The sequence below is a fragment of the Hydra vulgaris genome, chromosome 05 (assembly GCF_038396675.1).
Source record: "Hydra vulgaris chromosome 05, alternate assembly HydraT2T_AEP".
NCBI classification, from domain to species: Eukaryota; Metazoa; Cnidaria; class Hydrozoa; order Anthoathecata; family Hydridae; genus Hydra; species Hydra vulgaris.
In genome coordinates, this window is record NC_088924.1 from 32,960,472 (window position 1) to 32,971,748 (window position 11,277).

The following is an 11,277-nucleotide window of genomic DNA, read 5'->3' on the forward strand; positions in this document are numbered from 1 at the left end:
TCTTTTTTGTAGTTTACCAAAAGAAGTTTGCCACCGAGAGGAACGGTAAAATTTTATCAATGGAAAAATGGATAATGCCATAAACAGACTTGGTTGTAATTCTAAAGTCCTTCACACTCGAATTTGCAGTGATCATTTTTTTCAGAGTAAAATTAGTAGCCTAAATTTTATTTCTATATTTTTTATTTTAAAATACCATTAAATATTTAACATTTTTATATTTTTATTAAGGAAAACCTGCTTCACTTTTCTCATAGAATGATCCCTAATTCTAACTCTGGCGGTATAATTTATTCCCGTATAGTTAAAATAAATTAATGACGAGTAGGAAAGGTGAATACAATGCAATTCAATTTTTATAGGGAGTTTGTTAAAAAATTAAATCAAAAAATTAAGTCTACAGGTTTTCGAAATAAGTACTGCTGCGCAATGGTTAAAATGTAGCGTCAGGCTTAAGAGGTTTAAGGTTGTGAGAGCAGCAGTTGCGAGGTGGTTATAGCGCTTGCTTCAGACTCAAGAGATTTGCTAACTCTGGCCATATTTACAACATCGGCAAGGAAGGAGACGTGAACTTTTAATTAAGTTGCAGAGAAATCTATAATAAAAGTTATTTCTACTTGAAGAAGAGAAATTTCACTTTCACTAAATATTAAAAATTCATCAAAAATTTTCAGTGGGATTATTATTTCAGTAAATGGAAGAAAATAATAGGAAAAAAAAAGTAAGAAAACAAATTCAAATTAAATAACTATATATTTTTTTGTTATTGTTATTAAAATTTTTATGTTTATTTATAAAATTTATTATTTAATTTTACTGTTATTATGCGATATCATAGTTTACTATATAACAGGTCTTGCCATCCCAGTGGGTACAAGATGTATTTAAGACGTAGTAAACATTTCTTGTTGCCACTGAAAAATTGCGACTGAGTAAAAAATTGGAGGCAAGTTAAATTTTTATTAAAAAACAAGAAAATAGTTTTTTTAAATAAATTTGGGGTTATTACTAATATTATTTTTTAATAATAATAATACAAAAAAAAAAATGAAATTATAGTTTAAAAATTTAACTAAGTATTTTTTATTTAACATTTTCAGATTTGAATAATTTACGTTAGATATAAATAAATATGAATTTGAAATTTACACAAAATCTTTAATTAAAAAACTCTCATTGTTATTGCAACAAGAAATTTTAACAGCTTACGAGTTAGTTGAGAGGTGAAATGGTCAATTCTAATTTAATTATTTAGCCAATGAAATTTGACTTTTCAGCAATAATCCAAAAATCTTCATTATATACCGAGTTACAGCCGTGCCGTTTTAAAGTCCGCCATTTTTTATTTGGTTATGTTAACGCATCAATAAGTATACCTTATAACTGGATCACAGAAAAAACTTAAAAACTTGAATTTTATATTGATGGAGAAAAAAGTCAGAATGAGTTAATATCGTTAATTTATTCAGCCATCAAAGAATATTATTAAAATATTTAAACTAGCCGATAGAAAGGCAAAAAGTATTAACAAGATCATTCAAAGTTTTAACCTGTCTGCAAGTGTTTTGCAATGAAACATAAAAAGTCATCCAGACCTGAATAAAAATAAAGAGGCAATTATTCTTCAAATTTTATTTATTTAACTATTTTTATTCAAATTGTTCGAATTTTAGAAAACTCAAAATTACTCATGACTACTGTACATATTTTATTCATGATTCAAAAAATAAATATCAGATTTTGATTTTGATTTCTTAAATTCTTTTATAACAGTGAGCACAACGATAAGTTACCTATGATCCTAAAAAACCTTGTCTATTGAGACTTATATTACATGTAAACCACAAAAGATGGCATACATTTTAATATGCTCATACTAAACAAAAGACAATATAATTTGCTTATAATAAAATTTTATGTCAAAATAAAATTGTTCTCATGAATAAGATGAATATTCTGTGACCCATTGTGGTAGAGACTTTTGGTTTACTAGGCCTCTTAATTATCTTTTTTAACAACTTTTAAATTTTGCTACCTTGCTAAGGTCTTTTTTAGCTAACTGCTTTTTTTTCTTTTTTTAATCTTAATTTTTATAACTTCTGGTTAGCACTTTACGTATTAGTTGTTATGATAATTGATAAAAAAAGCCCGGGCATGCTGCACTGAAACAAATAATGCGGCAGTATATTTAACATATATATGATAGTTTCTTACTTAGATAATTTTAAGGGAAGCTCCCAACTAAGTGAGGGCCTTAAGAAGAGAATTAATAGCAAAGCTTCATTCAACTTGTTACAATAAGTTCATTCTGTTTTTGCTCATTAACTCATGTCAATCTTCGTAATTTATACAGCATTTTTCATTTTAAAATAGTTATTATATTTGGTCTACCTCTAATTCACAAATTGGTCATTAATATTTAACATCAATAGCCACATGAATAGATATCATTTGACTAGACTTACTGTAGCTTTGGTGCAGAAAAAAATGTACATATTTTTTTCAGACCTCTAACACTACAGCTGACGTCAATGACAGTGACGATAGTTAACTCAGTGGCATCAATTTAACTAGTGAAGTTAGTTTATCCAACAGCATCAGTTTTGCCAGTCAAAATAATTTGTTAGTCGCAACTTAAGTTGGTTTACAGCCTAATGTTGATCAACCTCAATTGGGAAAAAGTATCATTTTTGAAGTTAATTTAAATGGGCGCTGGACTTGGTCAATAAGCAAAGTACGCTTATTGACCAACTTGGGCTAGGCATCTCATGCAATTCAAATTAGCTTGTTTCAATGGTCTCTAGACAAAAGAAGTAAACAAATTTTATTAAGAACACTTATTTCCGGCAAAAATAGTTGCTATAAGTATGAATTAGCAGCAATCAATCAATCAGTGTTAATCAGTTAATATTTATGAACTTGTAGCCAACTGACGTTAATGATGTTGTTGTAAATTTTTTTAAACTTGATTTTGTTTAATTAATATTTTTACATTTTTCAAAAGGGATGTTTTCAAGTTCTGTTTCTTCAACAGTATTTTTTTCTTTAGAATTTTCAGGCTGTTGGTAACAAATTTAATAATTTTATTCTCTAATGAGAAGAACAAGCGTTATTCTAATGAAGTTTTAAATTAAAATTTGGTAATTTCCAAGTCAATAAATTTGTTTAAAGATTTTTCTCTAAATCTCTTTAATGTAAGCAGGCAGAAAATACTGCTTAGACTCTGAGCCTTAGAGCGCTCAATTGTACGCCAAATTGTCTAATAAAACTGCCATGTCATGAAGCCCGATTTAACACACAACGTTAAGAATTAAAATCGTCACGCGATTTTTAGCTATTAAGTATGGCGTGACATTTATAAATAAATTAGTTACGCAACTTTTTTAAAATAAATATGGTGTGACATTTACATTTTTTGTCACGGGATATCCAAACACTATCGTGTCGCATGTCACAAAGCCCGACTTTTCACGCCACATTTAGAGAAATTAAATGTTGCGCGCTAAATCGGGCTTGGTAACATGCGACACAATAGCATTTTAGATATCATGTGACAAATAAAAAATATAAATGTCGCGTCATACTTAATTTTAAAAAGTTGCGTGACGAATTTAATAAACAATGTCACACCTTGACAAATAAAATGATTAAATGGCACACTGTAGATAAATTTAAAAAAAATAACTAAGAAATAATAAAAATTATATTTTATTTGTTTAAAAACCATCATCAAATGTAAACATTTATTTTTAAATGGTCTCATTATTTTTATTCTAAGCTAAGAGTTTAACAGTTTCAAATTACAAAGAAACAACAACATTTTTTACAAAACTTTGCATTTTTTTAGCCAAAGCTTATTAGTACAAGAAAATGATGCAACAGCCCTGATGCTAAGTGCAATAGCCCAGCATAATGCTGCAACAGCCCTAAAACTCCTCCAAACGATCTTGGATATGATAGGTCCATAATATATTAATAACAGCCCTAACGCTAAGTGAAACAGCCAATTAATGCTGCAACACCCCTAAAACTCCTCCAAACGATGTTAGGTACGATAGGTCCTTAATATATTAATAAGCAATAAGTTAAAGCTTGTGTAATGAATCATTATGTCGACGACCCATTTCTATTACTTTTCCCTTTGTCAACAAATGATACATTTTCTCCTAAAATAAGTCGTGGCCCAGGAGAAGAAATATTATCTTCAACCTAAAAATTTTTTCAATAGTGAAATTGCGTTCATCTATCTTAATAACATAACGTTACAAAAATAAATATCAAATTGTAAAATGAAAAAAAGAAACAACTTTTCATTAAACTTACACTTGGAATAACAATTGGACACAACACCTCTCTTCTGGTAGTGTTCTTATAAAATTATATTAGGGCAGATGGAATATCTATACCGGGATACAACTTTTGAACAACTTGCGATAGCCTATCTAATGCTGCTACTAAGGTAATTATGTTCATTCTTTCAAATTCGTCCATGATCTATAAATGTTGTAACAACTATAATATTTTTTTCTTAAAAGTGCGCAAAATACATTATGTATTAATAGAAAATCACTTAACAAATTTTTTTTTTTTTACACTGTGTTTCATCAATAAAGACTCAACAGAAATGCTTTTTGAGTCTTTATTGATGAAACACAGTGTAAAATAAAAAAAATGGTGAGTCTTTATTGATGAAACACAGTAAAATGAAAAAAAATTTTGTTAAGGGATTTTCTATTAATTTATAATTGCTCTGTTCTTTTAAGAACATTAAGTACTCTATTCTGTAGAATACTTTTTTAAGTTGCTTAAATATATATATATATATATATATATATATATATATATATATATATATATATATATATATATATATATATATATATATATATATATATATATATATATATATATACAGTATTGGTCAAAACATTTGCAACCAACATCGAACAATGCTAAAAAGTGTTCCTAATTTTACATGACTTAAAAACGAAACGAATTATACTACCACAGCAAACAGTTCAGGAGTCTGGAGTCATAGCATGCCATGACATGAGCAATCCGCTGACAGGTGACAGCACACAGGCAGAATTTCGTTGTTAAGTGCCATTTTGCAGCGGACAAAATAAGTGCAACTTTTTTGGTTTGTTTCATTTTCTTAAGTCTGGTCCGTGTCAACGTCACGGAAGTTTTTTAATATTTAAAGGAAGTATCCAGAAGTTTCCAGAAGTTTCAAGAAGCATGCAGAAGCTTCCAGAAGTTTCCAGAAGAAGCATCTGGAAGCATCCAGTAGCATCCAGAAATATCCAGAAACATTCAGAAGCTTCCAGAAGCATCGAAAAGAAGCATCTAGAATCTTCCAGAATAGGCTCGCACAGGTTCATTTTACTATATAAGAGACATGTAAACGACATGCAATTCAGTCAGTATATGGAAGTCAATCAGTCAGTATTATCAAGACAGTTTATCGAAGTGAGTTTTATCAAAGTGTTTTATCGAAGAACATCAATACAAGAAGTGAAATACAACAAGTGTTTCATTACATCAATACAGTCCACATCCAACCAAGACGTTGTGTTCCACAGAGCATTATTGTATCATCACAAGGTAAATGTAACACGGTAAGCCTTGAGAAGCGTGATTATTTATTTTTATTATTTTTATGACTTCAAGTGCAAAAATGGCTCCCAACAGTCTTGGATTGGAACTAAGAAAGAAAATTATTGGCGATTACGTAAGTGGAATGTCACAAAAAAGTATTTGTGATATATATCGCGTGAAAAAATGGACCGTATCAAGACCGTATCAACATATATGACACCTGCTACTCCAGATGAAGAATTTGATCCCGGTGAAATTAATGTTTCACAGGAGATTTTGGACGAATCTCTAAGAAGCCGTGAGAGTGTAACTGAGGTTCTTAATGCAAGTCCAATAAAATTTAGATTAAAAAGGAAGTTCGAATATCTGGAAGATACTACTAAAGATAAGTTAAAACGCAAGTATGTTCGCCTAGAAAACTTATTAAAGAAAAAATTTGCGGAAGCTGTTGCTCCTGGACAAGAGGAAATACTTATAGATTTTCTTAACAGTAAAAATGTTGATGAAATAAATAGCCCTCTCCCAATTGAAATTATTTGTGCTCAGAAAGTATATAAGCAAAGTGATTCCATGGGAAAGTTAGTTATCCTCTCATTATTAGACCATACCAAGTATACCAAAAAGTTTATAATGAACACATTTGAGTGTACCAAACATCGTATAGAAACAGCAAGAAAATGGCATGCATCTCATAAAGGGTTGGCATTTCCAGAGAAGAAAGTATTCGTCCGATCTAGTCTTGATCAAACAAAGTGTGAACATTTCTTAGACTTTATATTTACAAGCGGTACTTTGCATGATGTTGCTTATGGAATAACCAAATTAAAATACGACAGCGGTGAAGAACAAAAGATAGTGCATGCAATACTGAAGACAAAATATAGCCACGCTATCATGTTCTATCGAAAAAGTTGTAGTGAAAACAATTATATACCATTATCTGATTCAAGTTTGTGGAAAGTATTGCATGCAATAAAACCTTCAAGTCGAAAAAGCTTAGCTGGGTTAGATGATGTTACTGCTTCAGGCATGAATGGTTTTCAAACATTACAAAAATTGGCACAAAGATTTAGTTCTAAATCTCTCGAAGCTGCCCTTGAAAAAGGAAAAAGGTATTTGAAAACAAGTTATCAAACCAATTGTAGTGTCAATGACTCAAACATTTCTTCTCATAGCTCAAAACATGCCTTATCAGATCCATCTGAAAAAAATCTTCAATCCAACACAGAGATATCAGAAGTGGTATGTGCCGATTGCTATGATTTGTGCAAAGCTATCGAGATGATCAAAGAACTAACAATTCAAAATTCTGACGATGCTGATTCTATTTATGATTTGGAAATTGCTGTAAAGGATGTATTCAACTACATAAAACACCTGATGAGAGATTCTCAACAGAAAAAGGCAAAAATCGAAGCTTTTAAGCAATTAAACGATGAAACTGCTTTCTGGCTTAAAGATTTTTGTCAAAAAATTCTTCCGGTTCGATACAGAGAGGGCCAAAGAGAGTATTTTGGCAAGAAAGGAATGGGTTTACATGTGGATATATTCTTCATAAAAATAGCAGGAAAGTTATTCAAACGTGTTTACTTTACTTCAATGTATAGGTGTGATCAGGGAATAGGTGATGTTGTTTCGTTAGCCACTGCAGTTTTAGACCAATTCAGAATTGATCAACCGCATATCAAGAAAATGTTTACCAAATCTGATAATGCCGGCTGCTATCAGGGAAATCTTTCAGCTGAAGCAATCTACAATGTATGCAAAGAGAGAGATATAAAGTTGCTGAGATATGATTATAATGAACCCTGTTGTGGAAAAGATCAATGTGACAGGGAGAGTGCAGTTGTAAAGACAATTTTAAGGAGTTACGTTGACTCTGGTAATAATCTTTTGACTGCTGAAGATATACACAAGGCTATGCATTATAGTTTTGGCGCTAAAGATGCAAAAGTAGCAGTTGCTCAAATTAGCAATGATAAAACCGTAGTTACTGGACCAAAGATTAAGAACATTAGCAACTATCACTCATTTGAGTTTGGTGAGAAAAGTATGAAGATGTGGCGTTATTTCAATATCGGTGAGGGAATTGAACAAGAGTATGGAAATCTTAAAATTCAACCCTCGATTAAGTTGTTGTTGCCATATAGCAAAACAGATAATTCAATTAAGCGAAACAAGTCACTTAAGGAAAAACAGAAAAGAAGTGACAGGCAATTATATTCATTAAGATTTTGCACTGAAATGAATTGTACTTTATCATTTGAAAGCGATGCTGAGTTAGAAGAACACATGCTATCCGGTCTTCATACAGTTCCGAAATCATTAACATCATTGGATAAAGTTCGCAACTCGTTTGTTCATAAGATGAAAATTACTTCACAACTAAATATGCCAATTTCTTCATCCTCTAACAGTGCTTCCGTAAAAGACAAACCACATTGCATGAACATTTTTCTATTGCAAGGTTGGGCATTACCAGTTCGAAGTTCTTTTAGATTTTCAAATCAGCAGAAAGAACTGTTGTATCAATACTTTATTCGTGGAGAAGAATCAGGTAATAAAATGAGCCCTGAGCAGGTTCACATGCAGCTGAGGAGAGAACTTCCGCCTGATCAATATGTAACTAGCCAACAGATAAGATCTTTATTTTCAAGGTAGGCATTGTTGCTATCAAAACTTTTGCAAATTAGATTATGTTTCTGACTGTTAAATAGTTCTTTTACAAATATGAAATTAAAATTTAGGTGAAAGTTATAATTTTGTGTGTTTGTTTACATATGTTTAAAAATATGTACAATTGATATTGTTATAGATTTAGTAACCTGAAAAGAAAAGGTAAGCTGGCAGAACCGACAACAGAAAATAATGAAAATAGTCAGGTTAACGATAACAAAGAAAATGATGACTTTAATCTGGCAGGAGACAATGAAGATGATAATAAATATGAGGAAGACATCGCCAATCTTGCAAAAGAAATTTGTCTTGTATGGAAAGTGAATGATTGGGTTGCTGTTGCATATGAAAAACAATGGAATATTGGATATATTGTGGAGGTAATATTGTTCAAAGTATATATTAGTTTCAAGTTTTTATTTTGTTTTACAAAACAGTGCTCTAAAATAAAAGGAATATAAATAAAATGTAAAAATAATTTCAGAATGACATTATATAAGACTTTACAAGTTTTATTGAATGTAAGCAAAATTAAACAAATCATAAACTTTTATTTTAAATGTTGCGCTAATACTTTTAGATTTTAAATAATATAATAAAGAGTTTATGATTTGTTTAATTTTGCTTACATTCAATAAAACTTGTAAAGTCTTATATAATGTCATTCTGAAATTATTTTTACATTTTATTTATATTCCTTTTATTTTAGAGCACTGTTTTGTAAAACAAAATAAAAACTTGAAACTAATATATACTTTGAACAATATTACCTCCACAATATATCCAATATTCCATTGTTTTTCATATGCAACAGCAACCCAATCATTCACTTTCCATACAAGACAAATTTCTTTTGCAAGATTGGCGATGTCTTCCTCATATTTATTATCATCTTCATTGTCTCCTGCCAGATTAAAGTCATCATTTTCTTTGTTATCGTTAACCTGACTATTTTCATTATTTTCTGTTGTCGGTTCTGCCAGCTTACCTTTTCTTTTCAGGTTACTAAATCTATAACAATATCAATTGTACATATTTTTAAACATATGTAAACAAACACACAAAATTATAACTTTCACCTAAATTTTAATTTCATATTTGTAAAAGAACTATTTAACAGTCAGAAACATAATCTAATTTGCAAAAGTTTTGATAGCAACAATGCCTACCTTGAAAATAAAGATCTTATCTGTTGGCTAGTTACATATTGATCAGGCGGAAGTTCTCTCCTCAGCTGCATGTGAACCTGCTCAGGGCTCATTTTATTACCTGATTCTTCTCCACGAATAAAGTATTGATACAACAGTTCTTTCTGCTGATTTGAAAATCTAAAAGAACTTCGAACTGGTAATGCCCAACCTTGCAATAGAAAAATGTTCATGCAATGTGGTTTGTCTTTTACGGAAGCACTGTTAGAGGATGAAGAAATTGGCATATTTAGTTGTGAAGTAATTTTCATCTTATGAACAAACGAGTTGCGAACTTTATCCAATGATGTTAATGATTTCGGAACTGTATGAAGACCGGATAGCATGTGTTCTTCTAACTCAGCATCGCTTTCAAATGATAAAGTACAATTCATTTCAGTGCAAAATCTTAATGAATATAATTGCCTGTCACTTCTTTTCTGTTTTTCCTTAAGTGACTTGTTTCGCTTAATTGAATTATCTGTTTTGCTATATGGCAACAACAACTTAATCGAGGGTTGAATTTTAAGATTTCCATACTCTTGTTCAATTCCCTCACCGATATTGAAATAACGCCACATCTTCATACTTTTCTCACCAAACTCAAATGAGTGATAGTTGCTAATGTTCTTAATCTTTGGTCCAGTAACTACGGTTTTATCATTGCTAATTTGAGCAACTGCTACTTTTGCATCTTTAGCGCCAAAACTATAATGCATAGCCTTGTGTATATCTTCAGCAGTCAAAAGATTATTACCAGAGTCAACGTAACTCCTTAAAATTGTCTTTACAACTGCACTCTCCCTGTCACATTGATCTTTTCCACAACAGGGTTCATTATAATCATATCTCAGCAACTTTATATCTCTCTCTTTGCATACATTGTAGATTGCTTCAGCTGAAAGATTTCCCTGATAGCAGCCGGCATTATCAGATTTGGTAAACATTTTCTTGATATGCGGTTGATCAATTCTGAATTGGTCTAAAACTGCAGTGGCTAACGAAACAACATCACCTATTCCCTGATCACACCTATACATTGAAGTAAAGTAAACACGTTTGAATAACTTTCCTGCTATTTTTATGAAGAATATATCCACATGTAAACCCATTCCTTTCTTGCCAAAATACTCTCTTTGGCCCTCTCTGTATCGAACCGGAAGAATTTTTTGACAAAAATCTTTAAGCCAGAAAGCAGTTTCATCGTTTAATTGCTTAAAAGCTTCGATTTTTGCCTTTTTCTGTTGAGAATCTCTCATCAGGTGTTTTATGTAGTTGAATACATCCTTTACAGCAATTTCCAAATCATAAATAGAATCAGCATCGTCAGAATTTTGAATTGTTAGTTCTTTGATCATCTCGATAGCTTTGCACAAATCATAGCAATCGGCACATACCACTTCTGATATCTCTGTGTTGGATTGAAGATTTTTTTCAGATGGATCTGATAAGGCATGTTTTGAGCTATGAGAAGAAATGTTTGAGTCATTGACACTACAATTGGTTTGATAACTTGTTTTCAAATACCTTTTTCCTTTTTCAAGGGCAGCTTCGAGAGATTTAGAACTAAATCTTTGTGCCAATTTTTGTAATGTTTGAAAACCATTCATGCCTGAAGCAGTAACATCATCTAACCCAGCTAAGCTTTTTCGACTTGAAGGTTTTATTGCATGCAATACTTTCCACAAACTTGAATCAGATAATGGTATATAATTGTTTTCACTACAACTTTTTCGATAGAACATGATAGCGTGGCTATATTTTGTCTTCAGTATTGCATGCACTATCTTTTGTTCTTCACCGCTGTCGTATTTTA